The sequence below is a fragment of the Phyllobates terribilis genome, unplaced genomic scaffold, assembly GCF_046119375.1.
Source record: "Phyllobates terribilis strain yellow unplaced genomic scaffold, ASM4611937v1 Scaffold_8__6_contigs__length_399053987, whole genome shotgun sequence".
In the NCBI taxonomy this organism is placed as follows: Eukaryota; Metazoa; Chordata; class Amphibia; order Anura; family Dendrobatidae; genus Phyllobates; species Phyllobates terribilis.
In genome coordinates, this window is record NW_027362768.1 from 94,736,285 (window position 1) to 94,749,810 (window position 13,526).

At 46.5% G+C, this 13,526-nt stretch overlaps 1 pseudogene; it reads left to right on the top strand.

The window, feature by feature from the left end:
• Positions 1–13,526, top strand: part of LOC141157691 (calcium-activated chloride channel regulator 1-like) — a 65,811-nt pseudogene that overhangs the window by 34,513 nt on the left and 17,772 nt on the right.

Genomic DNA, 13,526 nt, shown 5'->3' on the forward strand with positions numbered 1-13,526 from the left:
AACGTGATAGTGATGGTGCATGCAGAGGCCGAGGACAAGGCCGTGGGCAAGCTGAAATTGTGCCACAACAAACACCCACATCTTCTCGCCCGAACTTCCTGTCCCAATTCCTAGGGGACCGCAGCACACCACTATTGAACCCAGAGCAGTGTCAAAAGTTTGTTGGTTGGATAGCGGATAATGCTTCCAGTCACTTAGCCACCACCACCCTGTCTTCTACACGGTAAAGTCTCAGTAGCCGTGAGTCTGGACCGCATATTCCTCACCCTGATCCTCCTTCCTCCCACCATGCCGAGTGCCCGGAGACAACTGATCCCACACTTGGACACTCTGAAGAGCTGTTCACTTTTCCATTTATAGATTCGGGCCTCTCGCCCGGTCCACTTGAAGCGGGGCAAGAGGAGATCGCATATAGCGATGCCCAAATATTTGAGCAGCCACTGTCACACAAAGGTGACAGTGGGAAAGTGTCACAAGAGGTGGACGATGATGAGACACAATTTCCAGAAAGTCAGGAGGAGGACCAGGGTGCGGAAATGGAAGACTAGGTGGTGGATGATATAGTAACTGACCCAACCTGGCAGGGGGACATGCAGAGCGAGGACAGCAGCACAGAGGAGGAGGGAGGCAGAGCACCCCAACAGGAAGGAAGAAGCAGTGTGGTGGCCGCAGACAGAAGGCAGGCAACCGTTCCCCGTAACACCAACACGAAGGAAGTTGCCGGTACAACTGTTAGGTCTTCCCGAGTCTGGTTGTGTTTTAAAGACTCTAACGATGACCCCAAAAAGGCCATTTGCACCACCTGCCAGGCCAGCATCAGCAGGGGTGGCAAAACGGCTAGCCTGACCACCACCAGAATGATCAGGCACATGGCAGCAAACCCGACTTTGTGGGCCGATCCCCAAGGTCCAGGAACAGTGTCTGCAGGTGACACCATTGCTTCTTCCGCTGTTGTGCATGCAAGCCAATCCCCTGCCCTTGGTGCATGCGAAGATGCCTCCTGCCCTGCACCTGTTGTTGCACACTCTCAAGTAGCAGCATCAGGAAGCACGTCCATGTCCTTGTCCCAGCGCAGCGTTCAGTTGTCCATACCCCAGTCCTTGGAACGCAAGCGCAAATATGCAGCCAACGCACCACAGGCTACACTACTAAATTCTCACATTTCATGACTGCTTGCGCTCGAAATGTTGCCTTTTAGGCTCATGGAGACAGAAGCATTCCGCAACCTGATGGTGGCGGCCGTCCCTCGGTACTAGGTCCCCAGCCACCACTATTTCTCCCGGTGTGCCGTCCTCGCATTACACAAGCACGTGTCCCAAAACATTAGCCGTGCCCTCAACAACGCAGTTACCGGGAAAGTCCACCTAACCACGGACACGTGGACAAGTGCTTGTGGGCAGGGATGGCACATCTCGCTGACGGCACACTGGGTTAGCATAGTGGAAGCTGGGACCCAGTCGGACCTTGGGACGGAACACATCCTCCCGATGCCAAGGATTGCGGGCCCTAGGTCAATCAGGGTTTGCCCCATGGTCTACAGCTCCTGCACCTCATCCTCCTCAGCGTCCTCCTCCTCCTCAGCCTCCAATGGACCAGGCAACTGTTAGGTGGATTCATAACTGGCTTAGTGATCGGACTCAAAGGGTGGTTGTAAATGGCTTCACATCCAGCTGGATGAATGTCTCAAGTGGGGTACCACAGGGCTCCGTCCTGGGACCTGTATTGTTCAACATCTTTATCAATGATTTAGATGAAGGAATTGAGGGTAAACTGATTAAATTTGCTGATGACACAAAGCTAGGAGGGATAGCTAATACTAGAGAAGAGAGAGAGAGGATTCAAAAAGACCTAAATAAACTGGAGCAGTGGGCAGCAACCAACAGAATGGTTTTTAACAGGGAAAAATGCAAAGTACTACATCTGGGCAATAAAAATGAAAAAAGCATATACAGAATGGGAGGAATAGAGCTAAGCAACAGTACATGTGAAAAAGACTTAGGTATACTAATAGATCATAGACTGAACATGAGTCAACAGTGTGATGCAGCAGCAAAAAAGGCAAATACAATTCTGGGATGTATTAACAGAAGCATACAGTCTAGATCACGTGAAGTCATTATCGGTCTTTACTCCTCTTTGGTCAGACCTCATCTGGAATACTGTGTACAGTTTTGGGCACCACATTTTAAAAAAGACATAGACAAACTGGAGCAAGTTCAGAGAAGAGCAACCAGAATGGTGACTGGTCTGCAAACCATGTCCTATGAGGAACGGTTGCAGGATTTGGGAATGTTTAGCTTGCAAAAAAGAAGACTGAGAGGAGACTTAATAGCTGTCTACAAATATGTCAAGGGCTGTCACATTGTAGAAGGATCATCTTTATTCTCATTTGCACAAGGAAAGACTAGAAGCAATGGGATGAAACTAAATGGGAGGAGACACAGATTAGATGTTAGAAAAAACTTTTTGACAGTTAGGGTGATTAATGAGTGGAACAGGCTGCCACGAGAGGTGGTGAGTTCCCCTTCAATGGACGTCTTCAAACAGAGGCTGGACAGACATCTGTCTGAGATGATCTAGTGAATCCTGCTTTGAGCAGGGGGTTGGACCAGATGACCCAGGAGGTCCCTTCCAACTCTACCATTCTATGATTCTATGATTCTATGATCTCCGAAATTACCACATCAGTCACAAGCTGGAAGCACTGCAGCACTGCCTCGGCCAAGCGGCAACAGGCTGTGCGGAAGCTAATATGCTTAGGTGACAAACCGCACAATGCTGAAGAGTTGAGGACAGCTCTGAAAGAGCAGGCAGATCTGTGGCTCACACCGCTATACCTACAGCCAGGCATGGTCGTGTGTGACAATGGCCGGAACCTGGTGGCAGCTCTGAGGCGAGGCGAGCTCACACACGTACCATGCCTGGCCCATGTGCTTAACCTCGTGGTTCAGCGGTTTCTCAAATCCTACCTGGAGCTGCCATATCTGCTTGTTAAAGTACGCCGCCTGTGTGCCCATTTTAGAAAGTCACCTACAGCTTCCGCCGCCCTTGCCGTGTTTCAGCAGCATTTGCAGCTTCCGGCTTACAGACTGGTGTGTGATGTCCCCACACGTTGGAACTCTACACTGCAGATGTTGGGAAGGATTTATGAGCAGAAGAGGGCAGTTGTTGAGTACCAGCATCAACAAGGCTATCGGTATTCAGTTCAGACTTCACATAAGATCTCAGGAGTGGACATGAGTGTCAGACATATGTACCGTCCTCCAAAACTTTGAGGACTCCACAAAGATGGTGAGCGGCGATGGCGCCATAATTAGCGTCACCATCCCGCTTCTTTGTCTTCTGAAACGCTCTCTGCTCACAATCAAAGAGGGTGCATTCCAGGAGGAGCATGATGAGATGGAGCAAGGAACTATACAGGGTGATTACACACAGCCCAGCCTCATCTCATCCCAACGTGGATTTGGTGACAATAAGGAAGAGGAGGAGGAAGAACAGGAGCTAGTTTCATGCGCTATAGACGGTACTACCTGCACAGCTGTCATACCGTCTGTTCAGTGTGGATGGCCAGAGGACCGAGAGGAGGAGGAGGAGGAGGAGAGCATGGTCAGTCATCCTCTTGGTGAGGACATGGAAGTCTTGCCTGTTAGTAGTCTGGCACGCATGGCTGAGTTTATGTTACGCTGCCTTTCCCATGACCCTCGCGTTCTCAAAATTTTGCATGACAGTCATTACTGGTTGGTGACACTTCTAGACCCACACTACAAGGAGAACTTTATATCTCTTATTCCTGAGGCAAACAGGTCTACAAAAATGGGGCTGCACCAGAAGGCCCTTGTTGCGGAACTATTAAAAAAAATCCCATCTGAAAACGCTGGCGGCAGAGATCACACTTCATTGGCCAACCAAGGAGTACAGGCAAGAGAGACACAACTTCAATCAAGCAGAGGCAGGGGAACACTGTCAAAGTTCTAGGTGAATTTTCTCAGCCCCTCCCATCGCACAAGCCCTAAGGCGCGGGGTACTCTCACAAGGAGTGGAAAGTTTGGGAAGATGCTGAGGGAGTACCTTGCCGACCGTACCAACGTCCTCTGCTATTCCTCTGTGCCTTTTAATTATTGGGTATCCAAGCTGGATACGTGGAATGAACTGGCTCTCTATGCCTTTGAGGTCCTGGCCTGCCCTGCCGCCAGCATTTTATCAGAGCGGGTTTTTAGTGCCGCTGGTGGAATTATAACTGAAAAGCGCATCCGCCTGTCAACTGACAATGCTGACAGGCTGACTCTTATAAAAATGAACAAGGGCTGGATTGGGTCAGACTTCTCAACACCACCGAATGATAGCAGCGTAACATAAACTCAAATTCAGTGTCTTTCTTGGGGGGTGTATTCCCATGCACATTTTCACACCCAGACATGGGTATACACTTCCTGATTTTGGCTATTTGCTCTTGTCCTCCTCCTTCTCCTCATCCTCCACCACCACATCACCAGGGTGACCGTGGTCCGTGATGCAACACCCACATAATTTTTTTAAAGGGTGTTTATGATGCCCGTAAAAAATTTTTTTTATACAGTATGTCCATGTATACCCCCCAGGAGTAAATGTTTGTCATCCCATACACTTAGTGCATGGGCATTACAAGTATAGGAGGCCCGTTCCTTTCTAATGAGAACATTTTTTATGAGGCCCTCCTCCACGTCTCTTCCAAGGGGCATTGGAGTGCCTCCCAATTTTTGGCAGCCCTTGCATTCACTGCATAGGCAAACACAATGGTAGACCCACTTCCTAATAATCGGAACATTGTTTTCAGGAGGCCCTCTGACCTCCACGTCTCTTCCAAGGGGCATTGGAATGCCTCCAAATTTTTGGCAACCCTTGCATTCACTGCATAGGCCAGTACTATGGGAGACCCACTTCCTAATAATGGGAACATTGTTTTGAGGAGGCCCTCTGACCTCCATGTCTCTTCCAAGGGGCATTGAAGTGCCTCCAAATTTTTGTCAACACTTGCATTCACTGCATAGGTCAACACTATGGGAGACCCACTTCCTAATAATGGGAACATTTTTTCATGAGGCCCTCTACATCTCTTCCAAGGGGCATTGGAGTGCCTCCAAATTTTTGGAAACCCTTGCACTCACTGCATAGGCAAACACAATGGAAGACCCACTTCCTAATAATGGTAACATTGTTTTCAGGAGGCCCTCTGACCTCCACGTCTCTTCCAAGAGGCATCGGAGTGCCTCCAAATTTTTGGCAACCCTTGCATTCACTGCATAGTCAAATACAATGGGAGACCTACTTCCTAATAATGGGAACATTGTTTTCAGGAGGCCCTCCTCTAAGTCTCTTCAAAGGGGTAATGGGGTGCATGCAAATTTTCAAAGTAGTATTGGGGTGCGTCCAAATTTTAGGCAGCCCTGGCACTCACTGCATACGCAATAACAGTATAGGAGACCCACTCTTTAGTAACGGGAACATTGCAACATAGCCGGCTGAAGGCTCTCTAAGAATAGTGAGGGCCGACTGCTGGTCCTTTAAGAATAGTAAAGGCCGCCTGATGGCCCTATAAAAATAGGCTTTGTGACTTTCAGAGTCCCTCCTTCATAAATGAAACAGGATGTGTCTGATGATATCTCACACACCACATGGCCAGATAAGGTTGTAAAATTTTAAAATAACATTTCCTGGTGAATGCATTTGTCATGGTTGAAAGCAATGCAAAAGTGAAAAAACGCATCAAAAACGCTACGTGTGAACATAGCCCAAGGTGTGGAGGAGCATTCTTGTTTTTGGTTATTTATTTTGCTTTATATACAAGTCACTACCCTGGAAAGGATGTTCCTTAACATATTTCCCAGGAAAATTTTGGTTTCGTTTTGGAATGTTTTATTGTGAGTCCGTAAAAGTGGCATAATACCTCTGACAACGTTGTTGACAGAAGTGACCTGGGAGTCAGAAATGTTTCCAAAGGTCTTCCCCATGCTGTCCCCATGTCATTTGAGCACTGTTCCCATCGATTTGGGCAATTTTTAGGCCCTCTGCAGACCGCCGGGGGGAAGCACCTGAAAAATGCTTGAGTTTCCCATAGACTTACATTGGGCTCGTTGCTCGGGTCGAACACCCGAGTATTCCAATGTGCTAGATCGGAGCATCGAGTACCCGAGCATTTTAGTGCTCGCTCATCGCTAATCTTCATTCAATGTGCTTACACCCGGCATCTGCGGACCTGTTTTCAGCTGATCGGTGTTGGTGCCAGGTGTCAGACCCACCTCTCATATTAATGACCTATCCTGTGGATAGATCAGCACTAATTTCTACCTGTTCAACCCCTTTAAATGCATTTTAGTTTGGAGGTGTTTTGGAGGCATTTTTATTGGATCAGTGGCATCGAAAATGTAATATTCTTGGGGAAAGAAAGCAATTGACACACCAATACTGTCAAATGTTGAGAAAAATATTTATCTTGAAAAATTAAAATCATTGCTTCTAATTTGATTTGTGAATGAAAGGACCATATTCTATTTAATTTATCACATGCCAAAGCCTGTCAGAAATATTCTCCAACATAGAGAAAAGAATAAAATATGAAACATATTTTGAGGGGGAAAGTTATGAAGTCATCTAATCATCAAGAAGAGCTATCTTTGTAGCACTAGCAACCAATGACAGCACAGCTTTTATTTAATCTGCATTTGAAAAATGAAAGTAGTGCTGTGATTGGTTGCTGTGGACAATAAAGATAGCTTCATAAATTTGTCCGAATGTTTTCTGACAAAATATACATGAAATTTGGTGTTTATTATGCAATGTTCTCATGTAACAATAAATGTTGACTTGAATGTTTATAGAGATGGGTGACCTTCCTTGTATTCATATGAAAACATTTCTTGTTGATATTTCTAACAGCTGGAAAGCACTGGATCATCTGTTCAGCCGAGCCAATGTATGAGTGGCACCGTGGTAATAGACTGCACGGTGGGAAATGACACTTTCTTTCTAGTTACCTGGAAAACTGCAGTACCAAGCATTACGTTACAAGACCCAAATGGCCAAGTATATACAGCGGCACATTTCGTCAGTGACTCTATCTCGAAATCGTCCAGGCTGGCAATCCCAGGAACAGCGGAGGTAAAGATTATTTGTAATGATGGAGAATCACACTGGATCTTTCCTCTTAACATATATACAAATGAAGAACTGATTATTTTGTTAAAAATCATTGTGAATTATTAATGGTATGGTGGAAGGGGTGTGACACCCGGCACCCCCGACGATCAGCTGTTATTAGTTTCTGTGGTGGCTGGATGTAAACATGGAGAACCGCTTCCATTCAGTTTGTTGCGACTAGGGATGAGTGGACCCATTGAAGTTTGGGTTCTGGTACCCGACCCAAACTTTATTCCAAAGTTCAGTTCGGGTACCAGCAGAACTGTACCCGAACTTGAACCCTAACACTGTTGAAAACAATTGGGACCCGAACTTTGTAGCTCAAAAAAAACCCTCTCTCTCCCTCTCTCTTTTCTCATGGAACTCCGAACACTGCAATGGACTTCCCCTGGAACTCCATGTTAGACGCTTAGCACTGGACACTAACTGTCTGGTACAAACCCCAAACTTTAAGTTTGGGTTCACTCATCTCTAGTTTCGACCACTGCTGGGTACTTCCCTTGAGCTTTTATCCTCTTGAATAGGTGTTGATTAGCAGTAATTGGCAATGGCCTCTATACATTGATACTGTACCTAACCAATATCATGTGACCGGAGTTCTCCTTTAAGGTGCTCAGATATCCAGAGCAATAAAATTGATGCAGATTGCACTACATTGATTAAAACAGTACAGTGGTATCAGTATGCACACATCTGATTAATTTGGGTGCAGTTTTATACAGTACAGACCAAAAGTTTGGACACACCTTCTCATTTAAAGATTTTTCTGTATTTTCATGACTTTGAAAATTGTACATTCACACTGAAGGCATCAAAACTATGAATTAACACATGTTGTATTATATACTTGACAAAAAAGTGTGAAACAACTGAAAATATGTCTTATATTCTAGGTTCTTCAAAGTAGCCACCTTGTGCTTTGATGACTGCTTTGCACACTCTTGGCATTCTCTTGATGAGCTTCAAGAGGTAGTCACCGGAAATGGTTTTCACTTCACAGGTGTGCCCTGTCAGGTTTAATAAGTGGGATTTCTTGCCTTATAAATGGGGTTGGGTCCATCAGTTGTGTTGTGCAGAAGTCAGGTGGATACAGCGCTGATAGTCCTACTGAATAGACTGTTATAATTTGTATTATGGCAAGAAAAAAACAGCTAAGTAAAGAAAAACGAGTGGCCATCATTACTTTAAGAAATGAAGGTCAGTCAGTCTGAAAAATTGGACAAACTTTGAAAGTGTCCCCAAGTGCAGTTGCAAAAATGATCAAGCGCTACAAAGAAACTGGCTCACATGAGGACCGCCCCAGGAAAGGAAGACCAAGAGTCACCTCTGCTTCAAAGGATTAGTTTATCCGAGTCACCAGCCTCAGAAATCGTAGGTTAACAGCAGCTCAGATTAGAGACCAGGTCAATGCCACACAGAGTTCTATCAGCAGACACATCTCTTCAACAACTGTTAAGAGGAGACTTTGTGCAGCAGGCCTTCATGGTAAAATATCTGCTAGGAAACCACTGCTAAGGACAGGCAACAAGTAGAAGAGACTTGTTTGGGCTAAAGAACACAAGGAATGGACATTTCACCAGTGGAAATCTGTGCTTTGTACTGATGATTCCAAATTTGAGATCTTTGGTTCCAACCACCGTGTCTTTGTGCGACGCAGAAAAGGTGAACGGATGGACTCTCCATGCCTGGTTCCCACCATGAAGCAAGGAGGAGGAGGTGTGATGGTGTGGGGGTGCTTTGCTGGTGACACTGTTGGGGATTTATTCAAAATTGAAGGCATACTGAACCAGCATGGCTAACACAGCATCTTGCAGCGGCATGCTATTCCATCCGGTTTGCGTTTAGTTGGACCATCATTTATTTTTCAACAGGACAATGACCCCAAACACACCTCCAGGCTGTGTAAGGGCTATTTGACCAAGAAGGAGAGTGATGGGGTGCTACATCAGATGGCCTGGCCTCCACAGTCACTAGACCTGAACCCAATCGAGATGGTTTGGGGTGAGCTGGACCGCAGAGTGAAGGCAAAAGGGCCAGCAAGTGCTAAGCATCTCTGGGAACTCCTCCAAAATTGTTGGAAGACCATTTCTGGTGACTACCTCTTGAAGCTCATCAAGAGAATGCCAAGAGTGTGCAAAGCAGTCCTCAAAGCAAAAGGTAGCTACTTTGAAGAACCTAGAATATAAGTCATATTTTCAGTTGTTTCACACTTTTTTGTTAAGTATATAATTCCACATGTTAATTCATAGTTTTGATGCATTCAGTGTAAATGTACAATTTTCATAGTCATGAAAATACAGAAAAATCTTTACATGAGAAGGTGTGTCCAAACTTTTGGTCTGTACTGTAGATAACCTGTATAAGAATAATTTGATGTTAGTGTGTTAGTGATTTTTCTCGTACAGAAAAAAAGGTCCAATGTGGATCTAGTTTTCATCAATGTTTGGTCCATGTGCTAGTTTTTAACATCAGTGCTTCATCAGTGATTCTCTTGTATGGAAAAAAAAAGTTTTCAAGCTTCCTCTACCCATTAGAGTTCACTCACACTGTGTGTATAAATAATCGCTCCCATTCTCATCCAGGAGAGTCGGACCATTTTTTCTCATTTGTCATCCGTGTGCTGTCTATATGCAATCTGTTTTTTTTTTACTCAGCAGCTATTAGTCTTTTACAAGACCATTTACAGTTTCCTATGCTACAGAATTGTAATGTATCCGTAAAAATCTGATGCCATACTGATGGTCCACATGGCACGTGATTTTTTTCTTGCACTCTCCGATTTCGAAGTGAAATCTCAGCATGCTACGATTTTTTTCTCATACCGAATACAGCTGACAATCACAGATCTGCACTGCCTCATTGAATGACATTGGTATGTTAAATATACTTATTTTTGTATATTTTTTATAGAGGACTTCTTATCAGATGTGATTCTTCAAAAGGACATATCACAAAATCATATAGAAAAATGTAGTGGTTTATTCTTGTATTGTCCATTAAAAAGAATAATTGCAGCAATTACATAAAATAGGTGAAATAATTACAAAGTGATTGATTCATGAGTAGTGTTGAGCCACCCCCGTAGTGTTCGGGTTCGGTTCGGTTCGTCGAACACCGGGATGTTCGAGGAACTGTTCGTCGAACTGTTCGTCGAACACCTTAGAACACCGTCGAACACCGTTAAAACCAATGGCAGGCAAACAAAAACACATAGAAACACATAGAAAACACCTTCAAAGGTGTCCAAAAGCTGACAAACTGCTCAGAAGACACTCTCTTTAAAAAAGCCGGCCGGCAATTCAGCAGCGGCATACACCGGTACCCGACAATTTAGACAAGAAGGAATAGAGCCTCACACATAGATTAGATAGATAGAAACATGTCAGTCACACATATAAGAAGCACAGTGACAGTGTTGCTTACTGTACTTGTCATTTAGTGTAAAGGATTTATTTAAAAAAAAAATAGTGTTTTCATGCACCGTCTCTTTAAAAAAGCCGGCCGGCAATTCAGCATCTGTACCCGACAATTTATAACAGACAGAATAGAGCATCACACATAGATTAGATAGAAACATGTCTGTCACATATATATGAAGTACAGTGACAGTGTTGATTACTGTACTTGTCATTTAGTGTTAAAATAAAGGATTTATTAAAAAAAAAATTGGCGTGGGGTTCCCCTTAATTTTAGTCTCTAGCGGAGGTTAAGCAGACGGCTGGGGCAGATGTTTGAAGCCTGGGAAGGGGGTAATACCCACAGAGCTTCCCAGGCTACTAATATCAGCCCCCAGCTGAATACCTAGCCTTTACTAGCTATTAAAATGGGGGACCCCCCCAAAAAAATGACGTGGGGTCCTCCCTATTTTAATAGCTAGCAAAGTCTAGGCAGACAGCTGGGGGCTGATATTAATAGCCCAGGAAGGGTGCCATGAATATTGGCCGCCTCCCAGGCTAGAAACACCAGCCGTCAGCCACCCCAGAAATGGCGCATCCATAGGATGCACCAGTTCTGGCACTTAGCCTCGCTCTTCCCACTGCCCTGTAGCGGTGGCAGGGGGTAATAGGGCTGGGGTTGATGTCAGCTTATAATGCCAGCTGACATCAAGCCCAGGTTAGTAATGGAGAGGCGTCTATAAGACACCCCCATTACTAACCCCATAGTCAAAGTTAAAAAAAAAAACACAAACACCCAGAATAAAGTCCTTTAATTGAAATAAAGACACAATTCTTTATTGTTCTAAATTAAACTATACTTACCATCACGCCCATTCCAGCTGAAGCCAACGATCTCCTGCAATAAAAGTAAAATATTAAACGAACCTCATCCTTACCTTTCCATGGTTCCCAGGACAGCTTCAGCTCTGCTACATCAAGATGACAGGCTGGACCGCAGCAGAACGCTGCCATCTAGCCTGTCATCCCGCAGACACTGAGAAGCGCAGGCATGCTTGCGCTCATCAGTGTCTCTCTGTGACGGCATAAAGATGAGCCGAGGTCATGTCCAATGAACTCAGCTCACCTCATGTACGTCACTGACAGCGTGGGAGAATTCTCACGCTGAAGCGCTGAGTGCAGGAGAATTTTCCCACGCTGTCAGTGACGTGCATGAGGCTGATATTTAAATTTGGCGCACAAATCGGTGATTGGTCGCGGGCAGCGTCCGCGACCAATCAGCACGGTAGTGTTTAACTTTGGCGGCAAGATCAGTGATTGGTCGCGCGCCAAGACCGCGACCAATCACCGATTTGGGCGCCACATTTAAATATCGGCCGCGACCAATCAGCACAGCGTTGTTTAAATGTGGATCCAAGATCGGTGATTGGTCGCGGCCGATATTTAAATTTGGCGCACAAATCTGTGATTGGTCGCGGGCAGCGTCCTCGACCAATCAGCACAGTAGTGTTTAACTTTGGCGGCAAGATCAGTGATTGGTCGCGGTCAAGACGGCGACCAATCACCGATTTGTGCCGCACATTCAAATAGCGGCCGCGACCAATTGGATGTCAGCGCCGCTCCCCGGTCCTCCCTTCACGCCCTTGCTGCTTGGATGTCAGCGGCGCTGCCTGTGTGGATAGTTCCGCTCCGAGAACCCGGGACATGAGCGGGCGCTCGCAGCAGAAGTATCCCGACCCGCAGCGCCGCTCCCCGGTCCTCCCTTCACACCCTAGCCGCTGATGTCCCCACAGTATCCGCATGGTGTTACAAAGGTCCGGACATTTGTGTTAAAAATCGCTGATTGGTCGCTGGCGCTGCCCGCGACCAATCACCGATTTGGGCGCCAAATTTAAATATCCTCCGCGACCAATCACCCATCTTGGCTCCACATTTAAACACCGCTGTACTGATTGGTCGCGGACGCTATTTAAATGTGGCGCCAAAATCGGTGATTGGTCGCGCCCAGCGTCGGCGACCAATCAGCACAGCGGTGTTTAAATGTGGAGCCAAGATTGGTGATTGGTTGCGGACGATATTTAAATTTGGCGCCCAAATCGGTGATTGGTCGCGGGCAGCCCCCGCGACCAATCAGCGATTTTTAACACAAATGTCCGGATCTTTGTAACACCATGCGGATACTGTGGGGACATCAGCGGCTAGGGTGTGAAGGGAGGACCGGGGAGCGGCGCTGCGGGTCGGGATACTTCTGCTGCGAGCAGTCGCTCATCTCCCGGCTTCTCGCAACGGAAGTATCCGACCAGGCAGCGGCGCTCCCCGGTCCTCACCAATACGATTAGCTGATTGGTCGCGCTCTCCGCACGCGACCAATCAGTGATCTTGGCGCTAAAGTTAAACACCGCTCTGCTGATTGGTCGCGGACGCTGCCCGCGACCAATCACCGATTTGGGCGCCACATTTAAATAGCTTCCGCGACCAATCAGCGAGCTTGGCGCCAAATTTAAACAACGCTCTGCTGATTGGTCGCGGACGCCAGACGCGTCCAATCAGTGAGATTGGCGCCAAATTTAAACAACGCTCTGCTGATTGGTCGCGGACTCCAGCCGCGACCAATCAGCGAGATTGGCGCCAAATTTAAACCCCGCTCTGCTAATTGGTCGCGGATGCCGGCCGCGACTAATCAGCATTATTGGCGCCAAATTTAAACACCGCTCTGCTGATTGATCGCGGTCGCCGTCCGCGACCAATCAGTAGTATTGGCGCCAAATTTAAACCCTGCTCGGCTGATTGGTCACGGTTGCCGGCCGCGACCAATCAGCAGTATTGGCGCCAAATTTAAACCCTGCTCGGCTGATTGGTCACAGCTGCCTTCCGCGACCAATCAGCGATTTTGACGCCAAATTTAAACACCGCTCTGCTGATTGGTCGCGGCCGGCGATTGCGACCAATCAGCATTAT